Raw genomic sequence first — 17,544 nt, 5'->3', positions numbered from 1 at the left:
ACCTAAAATAGTCTTATAAAATCATTTGTTGATTCCACACCTTTTGTAAGCAGTAACTCTTTGTCAGCATTATATCCTCTCCTGGGAGTTTTTAGAACAGTTGAAAAAATTTATGCGTATAAATTTGCTACAATGTGATTTTCAAGAGGAGATTACCATAGTCTAGATACAGTTTGGCTTGACTGACCCAATATACTCTGTACAAAGTCAATATTTCTACCTTAGGTTCAACTCTATCTGAAGAATTCACTCCAAAACTATTTAACCTCCTACTTGCTGCTTCCTGGAGAGGCTAGGTCTGTCATAACCAGGTTCCCTTGTAAGATGAATTATAAGTAGTGGCTGGGAAAAGAGAAAAAGCATAAAGTTCTAATGAGTTTATGAGTATAGGAATAAACACATGGAAGGTATCTGGTTTCCCACCCTCTCAACCACACCAATGGTTCCTCAAGAAAGTGTCTTACCTCATTGCAATTTCTAAGAAAAATTTGGTATGCCAAAATGCATTCTAGATTTCTGAAAATTTATGTTATTTAATTTACCTGATACTATGCTATTATTATACAATTATAGTCCCTCAGTCATTTCTGACTCTTTGTGACCCCATGAGCTATATAGTCCATGAAATTCTCCAGGCCAGAATACTGTTCCCTTCTCCAGGGGACCTCCCCTACCCAGGGGTCAAACCCAGGTCTCCCTCATTGCAGGCATAGTCTTTTTTAGCTGAGCCACCAGGGAAGCCCAATTTATTTGATAGCATGCCACCTATTACATATCTGGTACTTTACCAGATGCTAGAGATAGAACCAGAGAAGGCAATGGCACCCCACTCCAGTACTCTTGCCTGGAAAATCCCATGGACAGAGGAGCCTGGTAGGCTCAATGGGGTCACTAAGTTGGACAAGACTGAATGACTTCATTTTCACTTTTCACTTTCATACATTGGAGAAGGAAATGGCAACCCACTCCAGTGTTCTTGCCTGGAGAATCCCAGGGACAGTGGAGCCTGGTGGGCTGCCGTCTCTGGGGTCGCACAGAGTCGGACACGACTGAAGCGACTTAGCAGCAGCAGCAGTAGAGATAGAACACTGAAGACAATTACCAGTTCTTAAAATTTATAATTCAATGTCCACAACCAAATAAGCCTACAAGTATTAAAAAAAAATAACCTTTTCTGTTATAAGAACCCAAAAGAGGGGTGCCTGATCCAGAATCCAGGAAAATAGATGGGTTATTGGAAGGGTGCCGCGTGATCTGGGTCTTAATGGATGAGCCAGATTAATACAATGGAGATGTAAGTATGTTCTAAAAACTTTCCCACAGAACAGTCCATGGTATCAATGTCAGAAACAGAATACCAGCTTGAAGGTCAGGATTACAGGGTGACACCTGTAACATTTTAGATATGCCAAGCTAAGCACTCAGTGATAAAAGCAGTTTAATATACCATTAAATGTGTATATCAAACAATCAGCTCCCACATGTCAACCCTCAGAGTAAATGGTACATCTGAATCCTGCATCTTGGATGGCTTTTGCCAGCTAAGATTCATCCAAAATGCTGAATCTGTTATTAAAAAAAAAAAGAAAAAAAGGCTTTTAATCTTTTGGGGGGATTGGAGCAACACCATTGATAAACTTACCACACAGAAACATGTAATATCACTGTTACAAAAAGGTTTACTAAACACCTATTGAATATATATGTATCTCCCCCACATAGGATTGTTTATAATGAGAGAGGTCTTAATGTGCTGTCCCTAAAGCTTGAGAACATTGATGTAGTACTGCCTATACCCAGGACGGCTCAACTGAATAAAAAGCCTTTCCCCTCTGATACTATGCATGTGAATCAATGGAAAAAACCTATGATTCTGATAGAATTCAGCCAACCAGACAACTGGTTCTGCTAGGGATGCTAGTGGGAGATAATCTGATTACAAAGCATCAATCTAGTAAAAACAACCCTGTAGCCAAAATAAAATGAAGCAAGCATTAATAACAACAGGAACTCTGAGGGGTAGTCTCATAAAACCTCCAGGGAACATCTTCAGTGAGATGGATGTCTGTACATCATTTAGCAGATGATTTTGAAGGCCTGTCATTTTCTAGACATTTTTGTGGCTAAAAGGATGTTTATTATAAACAGTCGTGGGTCCTGCCTCAAGGAGCTTGCTAATAAAGCAGACTTGACTCCCACATAAATAATTTACATATGTCGTAGACGGTGGTAAGTGCTACAGGGCAGTACACGTAGGCTGCTATGGGTGTGTGAGAAATAAAGATTCTTTCTAGATGAAAAATCTAGAAAAATTTCTTTATATATGTGATTCTGTTGTGGTCCAGGCTTGTGTATCCAACTGGCTTATGATCATTTCTTTTTATAAGCCCTAGTATGCTTAACATGGGCTTCCCTGGTGGCTCAGATGGTAAAGAATCTGCCTGCAATGCAGGGCACCCAGGTTTGATCCCTTGGGAAGATCCCCTGGAGAATTCCATGGACAGAGAACTGGAGGGCTACAGTCCATGGGTAAAGAGTCAGACATGACTGAGCTACTAACACTTTCACTTTTCTTTAATCTTTTACATACTATGTGCTGAATATCTGTGGAATTAATCTTCTCTAGTCACACTCCCATTATTATAGTTATCTTCTAAAAATTGCTACTATAAACACCTGCAATGGTTAATTGGAGAAGGCAACGGCAACTCACTCCAGTGTTCTTGCCTGGAGAATCCCAGGGATGGGGGAGCCTGGCGGGCTGCCGTCTATGGGGTCGCGCAGAGTTGGACACGACTGAAGCGACGTAGCAGCAATGGTTAATTACATCACTGCTCTACTTAAAATCTTGCAATAACAGTCTGTAACTCCCAAGATAAATTTCAAACTACTTAGGTCCTTAATAATCTAGTAATTCTTAGAGTTCCTATCCATAGTAGGTAATCAATAAGTATTTCTTTGAATTAGTGGTGGGATAAATAGACTACTGGATAGATTCAATATGTTTGACGTATATCCAGAAATAAATGCTGACACATCAGAGGGATTCCAACTACGGGAAATGTTCTCAGGGGCCCTCACTTTGGGGACTAGTTGGAAGAGATTGCCAACTAGTTGGAAATCTAGATTACCACCTAGATTCCAAGACTCTAAGTATGGGAAGCTTCCTGCCTTAGTAACCTATTTCTTATGAGAGCAGGAGAATAGCTTTGAAAATATTATTGCACCCTCTCCAAAGATGCTGTTGTTGTTTTTTCACTAAGTTTGTGATCCAGTGGATTATGGACCATCAGGCTCCTCTGTCCATGGAATTTCCCGGGCAAGCATATTGGAGCTGGTTGCCATTTCCTACTCCAGGGGATCTTCCTGACCCAGGGATCAAACCCACATCTCCGGCACTGGCAGTTGGAATCTTTACTGCTGAGCCACCAGGAAAACCGTCTCCAAAGATAGATAAACTCAAATTTGAGATGGCAAGCAGCCTATAATCATACAAAAAAGTCATGATAGAGATATTGGTTGATTCACAATTCTACCTGATTATGGAGAGTGAGGAGTGGGAGAAGGAGAAAGAAAGAAAAGGAAAGAAAGGAAAGAAGGAAGGACGGACGGAGACAGAGAGAAGAAAAGGTTATTCTGTAATAAGATTGTTTTCAGCTTTTTAAAATTCATAACACATTTCAAAAATATAACCTGAAACTAGCCTAATGCTAAAGTTTAACTGAAATTCTATTTAAATTTTCATGAAAAAAAATCACAGATAAATATTAAAAAAAACCCACTCACATTTATATACAAAGATATGACTAAAAGTAACCTTTAAAATAATTTATAATTTCTTGGATTCATGCACTTGTGTATATACTCTGACTTAAAAAAAATAGACTAGCATTTTTATTGAGGAAATCTGTGGTTTGCTTTTTAGTTTGGTTTTGTTCACTTGTTTGTTTTTAAAATTAGTCAGATACTATGCTCTATTTTTTATAGAGATTTGTGGCTCCCACAGTTCTAGAGTGGCAATGGAAATGTTCGAAGTCATTCTTTACAGCAGCCAATTTTACCCTTAGCTGCTTGAAATCAAGCACTGATACAACAGGACTGAGCCAGGAAGATTCAGGGTCCATCTGCTACCCAACTTGGATCTTGGCCTAGAAGAATTACCATTTTAATCATTTTGCACTTTGTAAATTTTTTACCTCTAGAAAATTTTTTACTTCAGAAAACAAAAAATGTTTCAAAAATGAAAGATTAACTTCTTTCTTCTTTTCTCCGAGGCTCCTTCCTTTCTAAAGACAGAAGAAGGGATTTCTCCAATATGAACAATGTATAATGCTAATCTGAATCCTATTTTTAAGTACATGCAATTCACAGAATTATTACAAAGATTTGGTCCAATAAAAATAATGGTGCTCAGTTCAGTCACTCAGTCGTGTCCAGCTCTTTGCAACCCCATGGACTGCAGCACGCCAGGCCTCCCTGTCCATTACTAACTCCCAGAGGTTACTCAAGCTTATGTCCACTGAGTCAGTGATGCCATCCAACCATCCCCCGTCCAGTTCTTTGGGACCCCACAGCCTGTAGCTAACCAGGCTCCTCTGTCCATGGGATTCTCCAGGCCTGAATACTGGAGTGGGTTGCTATGCCCTTCTCCATGGGATTTTCCCAACCCAGGGATTGAACCTTCATCTCCTATGTTCTTGCCTGCATTGGCGGGAGGGTTCTTTACCACTAACACCACCTGGGAAGTTAAAAAATAATGGAAAGTTATCTCTATTCATTAGTTATCCTTTGAATCCTTGCATTTCAACACTTCGGAGGTAAAGGAGACACTGGAAATTGTTGCTTATCCTATAGATACTCTGATAGCCTTTTAAATGACTTTGTTATTGGTAATCAGAAAATAGAGCTTTCTCCAAGAGACTGTTTGTCTTCCAATAAATATGCACATTAAAATCACAAAGATGTCCTTTCTTTCCATGAGGGCTACTTACTTACTCATCTAATGTAATCTGTCAGCAGAATCTAATATAATTTGACATACTTGTGGCTAAGTTTAGGATATTTGGATTGTTTTAGTTGATGTTGTTGACTTTTTAACTATTACCACTTTTAATCTTTTTGAAATAATGCATTTCCACATTTACCCAATCAAGTTGTCTGGAATATCATAATAGAGACAGAGGTCCTTTGATATGACTCCATATCCTTCAAGTAGAAATTGAGTTTGGACTGTTTTTCTGATATGTATTATACCTTTTCTAAGTAATTATATCCATTTCTTGATTTTTTAGCAATTATTAGTTATTCTATTTATAAAATACGAGGGTCTAATTATTTTAAATGCCGTACACTCAATATAATTAGGTGATTATTTTTAGAAACAGCAAATGTTTATATGAAGATTACTATAAATTATTATTTATAGACATGCCAAGTGATAACAAACAACTCTATAAACAAGATTAATTCTTCCTGTGCTTCATCAGATACCACTAGCCTCTGTCCTCTATTTCATTACAACATTAAACATGAAAAATACCCCTTTGTGATACCCATGGCCTATACATCACCTTTAGTGAGGAAAGGTTTCCAGAAACTTACAAAGATAAACCAGATATTATCTGTCTTGCTGGTATTCCTGGAATAAACTCAACTAGGGACTTGGGGACTTCACTTTGTATGAGACTTTCTTTGCACACCAAAATGTTTCCTGAATTATTAAAGCTTAGTCTGGCTGCCACAATGAAGTTATACCACAGCCATTTGATTTTAGAGTCTATCACTGTGTCTGTAATACACCAATGTGGTAGTCTTGAAACTGCTCTTTGTGCCTGGATAGTCCAACCCTTACATGTATTCAGCTGTCCCCATTAATGGATAGTAACCAGTAGCTATCTGTTGGGGACAGTTTGAGGCAATAAGGTACACACAACTTATGCCGTTCGCATGAATCCCTATGATACCTTCTGGGAAATGTTGTTCATTTCCTGACTACATAAGGAAGGACCCACATTCTTTGGAAACCAGAAAACTGCTGAAACAAGCCCATCTCTGTTTTCTCTATTGTCAACTTGAACCTCAGCCTGCCTGGCATGCTGAGAAGCAAAAGGACTTTACTCTTTCTTTTGGATAGTAGCCATTCTCTTTCTTTCTCACTGTGTTTGTTAAAGATTATTTCGGCTAAGTCCAGCTGCTCGGTCGTGTCTGACTGTTTGCGACCCCCTGCAGCACGCCAGGCCTCCCTGTCCATCATCAATTCCCAGAGTCCACTCAAACTCATATCCATTGAGTAGGTGATGTCATCCAACAATCTCATCTTCTGTCATCCCCTTCTCCTCCTGCCCCCAATCCCTCCCAGCATCAGAGTCTTTTCAAATGAGTCAGTTCTTCGCATCAGGTGGCCACAGTATTGGAGTTTCAGCTGCAACATCAGTCCTTCCAATGAATATTCAGGACTGATTTCCTTTAGGATGGACTGGTTGGATCTCCTTGAAGTCCAAGGGACTCTCAAGTCTTCTCCAACACCACAGTTCAAAAGTATCAATTCTTCGGTGCTCAGCTTTCTTTACAATCCAACTCTCACATCCATACATGACTATTGGAAAAACCATAGCTTTGACTGGACTGACATTTGTCAGCAGAGTAATGTCTCTGCTTTTTTATGCTATCTAGGTTGGTCATAGCTTTTCTTCCAAGGAGCTAGTGTCTTTTAATTTCATGGCTGCAGTCATCATCTTCAGTGTTTCTGGAGCCCAAGAAAATAAAGTCTGTCACTGTTTCTGTTGTTTCCTCATCTATTTGCCATGAAGTGATGAAACTGGATGCCATGATCTTCGTTTTTTGACTGTTGAGTTAAAGATTACAAGTGACACTAAAACCTACTTACCTTTCCTCGTTGTGTCGGTGAGTGTCCACTTAAGAAAACAGGAACTAGTTGCTCTTTTACTGACAACGGAAATCATATTCTAAGGAATTGTTTAAGTAACAATTGAAGGACTGAAGACCAAAAGGGGGCATTGAAATAACATAGAAATAATGACTAGAAGAAGCTGCTACCATTCTCAGAGCTGATCGAACAAACAGCTGGAGGTTACTAGGATTTAGAAACTTGGAGAAGTCCCTGTTCACCTGGGACTGAGAGCTCTAAGGAGAGAAGACGTCACCGCTGACTCTCACACTCAGAAGGTCTGGGGAGCACCCCTTCCCCCTAGCAGGATTAAATCTTTGAGAAGGGGTTTAAGCAGCCCCAGGGAGTACTGCTGGTATCTGTGAGGTGAGTTGATTGAGGTGGTTCTGAAATTAGGTGGGGTTAGGGGGACACGAAAACCAGAGCCAACTGCTGCTCTTGGATTCAACAATTGCAGCCAGAGTGGAAGGTGGTATTTGGAGTTGTGCAGAAACAAACAGGAATCAAACCGAAAAAAAAAAAAATCAATTTTCTGTCTTTCCTTCCAGTCCCTGGTGTTCTCATCAATGAAGCCTAACAGAGAGCAAGCTGACCAAGGAGAAATCCGATCTGTGAAGTCCCGGCCTCACAAAGCAAAGTATAGATTGGTGAGTTTTGAATCAAGAAGCCAAAGCTTAATAACCATCACATCCAAACCTATGTAAAAATTCATTGCTTCAGGGAAAGAGAATTAACAGCTGGAGCCTCACTAAAACTAGACCATTAGCCCTTAATCAAATCAATACCTAATTCCAGTCTTATAAGGCAACGGTTCCCAACACTTTTGGTGCCAGGGACCGGCTTTGTGGAAGACAAGTTTTCCACTGACCAAGATGGAGGTATGCTTTCAGTTTTGCCCAACTCGTACCTCCTGCTGTGTGGCCCAGTTCCTAAAAGGCCACAGACTGGCCCTGGTCTGTGGTCTGGAGGCCAGACACTCCTGTTATAAGGAATGTTACCATCACTATAATCATGCTCCCCCAAACTTAAGAAACTTGAGATGAAATTCATTCGCCTCATTAATTAAGCACTCATCTAGGATAATGGTACACAAGATTTCAATGACCCCATGATCAAGTCTGATATTATCAGTTATTGAACAGTGACCACTGACTCCTCCACTTCTTTTTAGTTAGAAGAGATGTAGCTGTGGTCCTCTGATTTCCTTTTAACTGCTCCAGTTTTCTTGCTAGCCCTCCTTTGGCACAGGTGTCCTCGCAGCGCTACCTGAGATCTTCAAAGAAAGATCTGACTTCTCTAGTGGTCCAGTGGTTAAAAATCCACCTACAGTGAGGGGCACAGGGGTTCGACCCCACATGCCCTGGGAGACTAAGCCCTTGTGCCCCAACCACTGAGCCTGTGTGCTGCACCTGCAGAAGCCCTGTGATCACAGCTGATGCTCTGCAGCAGGAGAAGCCACCATAGTGAGAAGCCCATGCACCACAGCTGGCCACAACTAGAGAACGCCAGTGTGTACCGCAAAGACCCAGCACCATTAAAGATGTTCAAAAAGAATAAGTAAATAAATAACATTTAAAAAGTAAAACTATAGTGTCACGAAATACTGTTATTGTTTAGTCACTCAGTCGTGTCCAACTCTTTGTGACCCCATGGACTGCAGCACACCAAGCTTCCCTGTCCATCACCAACTCCTGGAGTTTACTCAAACTCATGTACATCAAGTCAGTGATGCCATCCAACCATCTCATCCACTGTCATCCCGTTTACCTCCTGTCCTCAGTCTTTCCCAGCATCAGGGTCTATTCCAATTAGTCGGCTCTTGGTAGCATTGAAGGCTGGAGGAGAAGGGGATGACAGAGGATGAGATGGCTGGATGTCATCACCGACTCAATGGACATGAGTTTGAGTAAACCCCAGGAGTTGGTGATGGACAGGGAGGCCTGGGGTGCTGCAGTCCATGGGTTCACAAAGAGTCTAACACAACTGAGCGACTGAACTGACTGACTCGTATCAGGTTGCCAAAGTGTTGGATCTTCAGCTTCAGCACCAGCTCTTCCAATGAATATTCAGGGTTGATTTCCTAGGGTTGATTTGTTTGATCCCCTATTTTAATTCAATTATTTTCAATAACATTCATGTTATATGTAGGGCACTATCTTGAGCTGTGTGGGTGACACAAGATGAAAAATAATCTGCTGATCTTAAGGACCACATTATATGGTAGAAGAGACAAACATAAAAACTTGGTGACAACAGATTTTTCAGCATTTGTTAAAACAATGTTTCTTCTTCTTATTATTGCATCTTTGACCCCTTGAGCTTCTGAGTGATCACAAATTTTTCTAAGTCTTAGATTCCTAGGATAGTTTAGTGATGTCATGATGCCTGTCACACCTGGAAGGAAGCACAAATTTCTCCTGTGGCCAGTCCTAATTCAGAGACATACAAAAAAGAGATTCTCAAAATGTCATTCCAGCTTATCTAAGTTGACACAGCACAAAACCATCACACCCAGTTAATAAATACAGATCAGGGATTCAAACTCAGGCAGTCTGTCTCCAAATGTACACTTCTAACTGCACCCCCACACCATTTTTCACACAGACATGACAGGAAGGGCCTGGCCCTAATTGGAGAGTTATGATGTTGTCTTATTTTTCTGTGAATTCTCAGTATCCTAAGTTCATCTGCTCAAGAACATGGCGAAGTGTGCAAGTAGAAGAGCATTTATTCTCTGCTTCTTTCCTAGGATGAATCTGAAGTTAACTCTCATGTTCAACATGAACAGATCAAATGAACAGCAGCTTTGCAAAAAATTCCAAAACACCAGTGGAGGAAAGAGGAAGCTAGTATGTTCGAAGATAAAAGTACAGATTATCACCCTGGTAAATACATAATGAAATACAGGAATACAGAGAGCTGAGATGAGCCCTAATGCTAGAGACCAAAATATTAAACAAATCCAATTTGACTTCAAAAATTTACTAGCTCCTCATAAATTCCAGAGTAGTTCCCAACATTCTTGTGAAGGCTCCCTCAACACAAATGAAAATTAAATGCTTGCTATAATCAAGATATACACTGTGAGGCATGGAAGAAAGAGTAACATCCCAAATGGGAGGTCAGCTTCAAAGACAAAAAGGCATTTGAGAACAGCCTTGGGTAGTGGCTCAGATGGTTAAGAATCTGCCTGCAGTACAGAAGACCCAGGTTCCATCCCTGCTTTGGGAAGATCCCCTGGAGAAGGGAATAGCTACCCACGCCAGTATTCTTGCCTGGAGAATTCCATGCACAGAGGAGCCTGGTGGTCTACAGTCTCTGGGGCTACAAAGAGTTGGACATGACTGAGCAGCTAACAACAACAATAACATTGGATAATTGGTAAGATTTAGATAAAATACTACTGTTGAAAGGGCAGTCAAAAGACACGATGACTCCGATACAGTAAAATAGTTATACTTTCTATGTGCCATGCACTGTGCTAGGGTTGAGATAAGTATTGTAGAAAAGGAAAGATAGGTCCACAAAAGAGGATACTGTCATGTATTTAGAATGTAGGGTGGGTTGCATGAAAATGGAAGCAGATGAGTTTGGAAAGGTGGAAAGAGAACAGATTGTAGTTAATGGAAGTTCTATTCAAAGTAAACATTTTTCCTTTTGTGGATGGAATTCAAAAGATACAATGTATAAAGATTTTTGAAGAGTTCACAATAAGCAAAGCAACGCTGTATAATGGAAGAAAATTGCCACAGCCCAGCTCTTTTTCTCTTTAGAAATGTATTTGAATGCAGAAATGTATTTATAATATAAACCATTTCTATTTCCTTTGAGATGATGAGGGAAGAGCCACCTTTTATGAAATTTATGGAGTTTAAAATTCAATAAGCACAATGTTTACAATGTTTCTTAGCCAAAAAGCAATGCCATTCAAAGTGCTCTCTGCAAGAGTGACTTATATTTTATTTATTGGAAAGCACATTGACTTCCCCCATAACCAAACTTCTGTGGTGCTTGAATACTATTCAACTCATTTCATCTTCCTGGAGCCTTTTCTGTTTTATTTTCCTATGAATTTTATTTCCTTATGACATTTAACTGTGAGAGACTTACAGTAAAGATTTCTTATTGACTGCATTCTGGACTTGCCTGGCTACCACTCAGGCATCCATATGTCACGGTTCACACAGTTCATGGCTTACTGTTTCTCTAAGAACCTGGTACTAATTGTGTTCTGGAAGGTGTGGGCTGAGGTATGGATCACAGAAAAAAATGGCTGAAGTATTTGGGAGAAACACTTAGCAATTTCAATTCCTGCCTTGACTTACCCAGTATCACTGATATAAAGAGAAGAGTTTCAGAGAAAAAAACACTGCAGACATGTTTTCACCTTGCTTTAATCTTGAGCCTTCATGGCCCAAAATTACAGAGGAGAAAGATGCAGACATCCTTCAGGGATAGAGAAGAGAAATGAGTCAGAAATTCTACATGCTTCTCACATGTTCCATGACAAACATGGTTCCATATCCTAGCAGAGAGGTCATGTCAATAAGAAGTTTCATCTTTACAGTTATTCTTTTGAACAAAAAGAAAAATACACATTGTTCACAAATATATAAGAGGATAACAATCACACTTCTTACATTAAAACATCTTCCTTTGTTTAACTTAGTGTGAGAACTGGGAATTAAGACCAATATCAGAGAGAAGTTTTGATTCGGGCCTGGGGGATGACAAGAAGAGATGTATGTTCAGAACATGCAATCCCAACGCAAAGGGGCCAAAGTTGAGATTCTCAGTAAATAAGATATGTGTGATGTTTTTGGAATCCCTGAAAATTTGGAGAAATATATGTGGAGCTAATGTTTCCCTGTTTTTTTTTTTTCCTATAATCAGATGGTACATGATATATTTCTGAAGTAATATATGGTTTGGTGACCAGTTTCTAGAGTCCACTAATAGCTGGGTGGCTGGTGGATAGAACCCATGATCTCCACTTTCTGGTATCTATGTCTTGTGTAATGCCCTTCCTTGTAGGGTAACAGGGGACTGTATTAATAGCTTGCTTCCAGTCGATATAGTGTAATAATGGTGATGGGCCATCACTTCTGTGGCAGCATTCTATAAGACTGTGGCTGGGAGAATACTTCTTACTTCCTAGTTTTGAGGAAGACCCATATAGCAAGGACCTGAGGGTGACTTCTGGCCAACAGGTAGCAACAAACTGAGTCCCTGTGAGTTTGGGAGTGGATACTTCCCCAGCTGAACTTCTGATTAGACTGCAGCTCCAGCTGACACCATCATTCGTCTTGTGAGACTCTGAAACAGAAGGTCTACATGCCTTGACTTTTGACCCATAGAAGCTGTGAGACAATAATGTGTGGGGGGAGGGGGGGAAGGCAGGGTTTCAGCTGATAAGTAAGTGGTAATACTGTTATACAAAGCAATAGAAAACAAATTCACTGAGCTTGGGGCATGTTAGCCAACCTCCCTATGCCTTAAGTCTTTTCTTGGTTTGTTTTTTCATCTCTTGCTTATACACTGTCCCTCATTGTAGGCTAAGTGAATTACATCAAAGAAGGAACCCTTAAAAAGAATTCTGCAAAACAGCAACACCAGGTCCAAGGATGCAGCTTTCTGACAGTTTCACAAGGAACAGTGCATATTGTTTCTGTAGCATAATTTCTCTGTTTCTCATAAAACTAATTTTTCTGAATGTTAATAAGTTTCAAGTTTTTCCTCTGCAAGGTAATGCTGAGGGAATAGAGAGATTTAAAATGAATCAAACTGCGTTTTTCAACTTTTAAGATGTTCTAAAGTATACTGTGAATCTCTAAAAAGCATTGAAAACTAAGAAGCTGAACCAAAATTGTCTGAGGAAACACCTGAGGAAGAGATGAGAATTTTCTAGGAAAACCATTTGTAATCTGCTTTAAAAGCAAAACGAGGGTGTCCTCTAGGTCCAAGAGGCCTTTGATGAAAAACATGCCTACAGAATTTTCAACCAAGAATGTTTTTCATGATTATTACCAAAAATTCAACTCAGCAATTAAAACAAGTAACCTGACAGGCTTCATCAGATTTTAAGCTCGCCAGGGTCATGTACAATTCTCTTCCTTAATTTGGGGCACAGGGGTAGAAAAGTCTGAGAAACATCACTTTAATGCCCTAGCTGGGCTGGGTTCTCCCATTCAGGGGTGAGCTGAGTCAAGAACGGAAGGCTGGGTGTGCAGTGAAGCAGGGGGCACTAAGGCGGGAGGGAAGAAAGCCCATAGGAGGATCCCTGTCACTCACCACCCAACCCCCTTGCAAGTCGGCATCAAGATCCTAGATAGCAGAGTCCTGAAGGCCTGAGGGCTGCATTTTGAAAATGGTGACCTCTAGAAGGAACTGCTATTTTTAAAGAAAGTGCATGAAGAAGAACTCATGCTTGCAGATACAACAGACCACTTTCCAGTTGAGAAAGTATAGCTTCGTAAGGGGATGTTGTCAACCCTTAGAATCTAAACGGAAATGCTATCTGAAAAAGACACATTTTTCCCCTCAAATTGTTTTCATCTCTAAATCAGACATATCCTGGACATCAAAATGTTCTTTATATTCCTTTTTATTTTTGACTGCATACACACACCAACTAAAGTAGGTCCAAGCAGTTATCCAAGACTAACAAATCGCCTTTATGAGAAAATTTTAGATAACTGGGAGCAACAGTGTGCTTTTTTACTTGGTTTTAGTTTGCTTTGGTTATCAGGATAATTACATTTATTCCAAGCTTTATTATAGGGGATAGGATCACTAGATTTAAAATTTCTCTATAAATCTTACAATTTAAGGTTTAATTCAGTATATATTTAAGAAGATCAGATCAGATCAGATCAGTCGCTCAGTTGTGTCCGACTCTTTGCGAGCCCATGAACCGCAGCACGCCAGGCCTCCCTGTCCATCACCAACTCCCGGAGTTCACTCAGACTCACGTACATCGAGTCAGTGATGCCATCCAGCCATCTCATCCTCTGCCTTCTCCTCCTGCCCCCAATCCCTCCCAGCATCAGAGTCTTTTCCAATGAGTCAACTCTTCACATGTGATGGCCAAAGTACTGGAGTTTCAGCTTTAGCATCATTCCTTCCAAAGAAATCCCAGGGCCGACCTCCTTCAGAATGGACTGGTTGGATCTCCTTGCAGTCCAAGGGACTCTCAAGAGTCTTCTCCAACATCACAGTTCAAAAGCATCAATTCTTCGGTGCTCAGCCTTCTTCACAGTCCAACTCTCACATCCATACATGACCACAGGAAAAACCATAGCCTTGACTAGATGAACCTTTGTTGGCAAAGTAATGTCTATGCTTTTGAATATGCTATCTAGGTTGGTCATAACTTTCCTTCCAAGGAGTAAGCGTCTTTTAATTTCATGGCTGCAGTCACCATCTGCAGTGATTTTGGAGCCCAGAAAAATAAAGTCTGACACTGTTTCCACTGTTTCCCCATCTATTTCCCATGAAATGATGGGACCGGATGCCATGATCTTTGTTTTCTGAATGTTGAGCTTTAAGCTCAACTTTTTCAGTCTCCACTTTCACTTTCATCAAGAGGCTTTTTAGTTCCTCTTCACTTTCTGCCATAAGGATGGTGTCATCTGCATATCTGAGGTGACTGATATTTCTCCCAGCAATCTTGATTCCAGTTTGTGCTTCTTCCAGTCCAGCATTTCTCATGATGTACTCTGCATGGAAGTTAAATAAACAGGGTGACAATATACAGCATTGACAAACTCCTTTTCTTATTTGGAACCAGTCTGTTGTTCCATGTCCAGTTCTAACTGTCGCTTCCTGACCTGCATACAAATTTCTCAAGAGGCAGATCAGGTGTTCTGGTATTCCCATCTCTTTCATAATTTTCCACAGTTTATTGTGATTCACACAGTCAAAGGCTTTGGCATAGTCAATAAAGCAGAAATAGATGTTTTTCTGGAACTCTCTTGCTTTTTCGATGATCCAGCGGATGTTGGCAATTTGATCTCTGGTTCCTCTGCCTTTTCTAAAACCAGCTTGAACATCAGGAAGTTCACGGTTCACATATTGCTGAAGCCTGGCTTGGAGAATTTTGAGCATTACTTCTTCTGGAAATAAAAATCGTGTTTCCTATGTTTGATATTTAAACAGAAGCTGCTGGTGGTGATTTCAAGATGATGTTACAGAAAACACCCATTGTCCTCTGTACACCATCAGCAGATTAATGGCAAACTGATCTGTATCCAGTTAATAGGTGTTAAGTTTATTATGTGTCTCTGTTGAGGCCATAAAAGACAGGGCATGGGTCTTCTAACTATAAGAATACTGAGTGGATACTAAAAGAACCATGATCCTACTACAAAGTAGGCCAACATACTGTATTTTTTATTATTTTATTTTTTCTCAGAAAGAAAACATAATGTTACTATACCATTTCTTTAAAATGTCTAGTTTAACCAAGTTAACTACTTAGATACATAGATGATGGACAGATGGATAGATGGATGGATAGATGGATGGATGGATGGATAGATGGATAGGTGGATGGATGGGTGCATGGATGGATGGATAGACACACAGATACATAGACAGACAGGGACTTCACTGGTTGTCCTATGGTTAAAACTCTGCACTTTCACTTTTGAGTTTGATCCCTGGTTAGGGGACTAAGATACTGCATGCTGTGTGGCCAAAAAGATAGATAAATAGATATAGAGACAGAGATCTATTCATAGAGACCGTATTGAATAAAGTTAATATGTGAGAAATATTCCCTTATAAATATATTGGCTAATTTGTAATCTGAAACATAGGGAGGACAAGCAATTTGACCAAAGTTCCACAGTTATTAAGGTGCAGAAATGGCATTCACATCAGATCTGCCTTACTCTCTGGCTTATACCTTTAAATTCTAACTTACAAATAGTGTTAACAAGGGTACAATCATAACACACCTTTCTTCTTCCCCTTACCTTCAAACTTGTCCTTTTCTGGGTGAAATCTCAGACTAATTCTACAGTCTCATCAGTCAGAAATATTAGAAATATCTCAGGATGCCTCTAGTTCCAAGAATTGCCCCCATGTCATTAACTGAAATACCCAAGAGAAAATGTTAGTTGTTCAGTTATGTCTGACTCTTTGAAACCTCGTGGACTGTTGCCCACCAGGCCCTCTGTCCATGGAATTCTCCAGGCAAGAACACTGGAGTGGGTAGCCATTTCCTTCTCTGTGGGATCTTCCCAATTCAAGGATCAAAGCCAGGTCTCTTACATTGCAGGCAGATTATTTACCACCTGAGCCACCGGGGAAGCCCTTGTAGAGAAATAATCCAATACTGACACCCAGCCAGCTCCTCCCTTTGTTGCCCTCTTCTGGTCTCTGAGGCACAGAACGTGGGCCAGATTCTCAGTGGAAATGTGGCTGGATCCCAGGGTGCCACCTCTCTTCTCTTTACTAAGTCAGAGAAGTCCAGCCATAGCCCACTGCCTCTGAGTTTTGCAGATATGGGTCAAACACCAATCCCTTATATTCCTTCAACTTCATGAAACAGATATCATGCTCATCAAATAATTCAGTTATTCATTCAACATGTATTTACTGAGCATACACCGTTTGGGAACCATTGTTCTTGACCCATGAACAAAACAGACAAAAATATTTGTTTTTAGATTAATCAAGCCAAGACTTCACAGGTGGCACAGTGGTAAGGAATCTGCCTGCCAATACAGGAGATATAGGAAATGTAGGTTCTATCTCTAGGTGAGAAAGAAAAAAGATTCCCTGGAGTAGGAAATGGAAACCCACTCCAGTACTCTTGCCTGGAAAATCCCATGGACAGAGGAGCCCATTGGGCTACAGTCCATGGGGCTCAAAGAGTCAGACACGACTAAGCAACTCAGTTCAATTCAGTCACTCAGTCGTGTCCAACTCTCTGCAACCCCATGGACTGCAGCACACCAGGCTTCCGTGTCCATCACCAACTCCCGGAATTTACTCAAACTCATGTCCATGGAGTCAGTAATGCTATCCAACCATCTCATCCTCTGTCATCCCCTTCTCCTCCTGCCATCAATCTTTCCCAGCATCAGGGTCTTTTCCAATGAGTCGGTTCTTCGCATCAGGTGGCCAAAGTATTGGAGTTTCAGCTTCCTTATCAGTCCTTCCAATGAATATTCAGGACTGATTTCCTTTAGAATGGACTGGTTGGATCTCTTTGCCATCCAAGGGACTCTCAAGAGTCTTCTCCAAAACCACAGTTCAAAAGCATCAATTCTTCAGGGCTCAGCTTTCTTTATAATCCAACTCTCACATTCATACATGACTACTGGCAAAACCATAGCTTTGACTAGATAGACCTTTGTTGGCAAAGTAATGTCACTGCTTTTTAATATGCTGTCTAGGTTGTTCATGAATTTTCGTCTAAGGAGCAAGAGTCTTTTAATTTCAAGGCTGCACATACGAAGTGTGGCACCATACTTTGGAATATGAGAGTATTCATAGCATATTACTGGGTTATTATCTTTTTGATGACTGAGTTCAACGGAGACAGTAGTAATCCCCTTTTAACACCATGCTTATATAGACAATTACATGTGCACTGGCACACACATATGGCAAAATCAAGATCATGT

The sequence above is a fragment of the Bos indicus genome, chromosome 29 (assembly GCF_029378745.1).
Source record: "Bos indicus isolate NIAB-ARS_2022 breed Sahiwal x Tharparkar chromosome 29, NIAB-ARS_B.indTharparkar_mat_pri_1.0, whole genome shotgun sequence".
Lineage (NCBI taxonomy): Eukaryota > Metazoa > Chordata > Mammalia > Artiodactyla > Bovidae > Bos > Bos indicus.
This window is presented reverse-complemented; position numbering follows the sequence as displayed.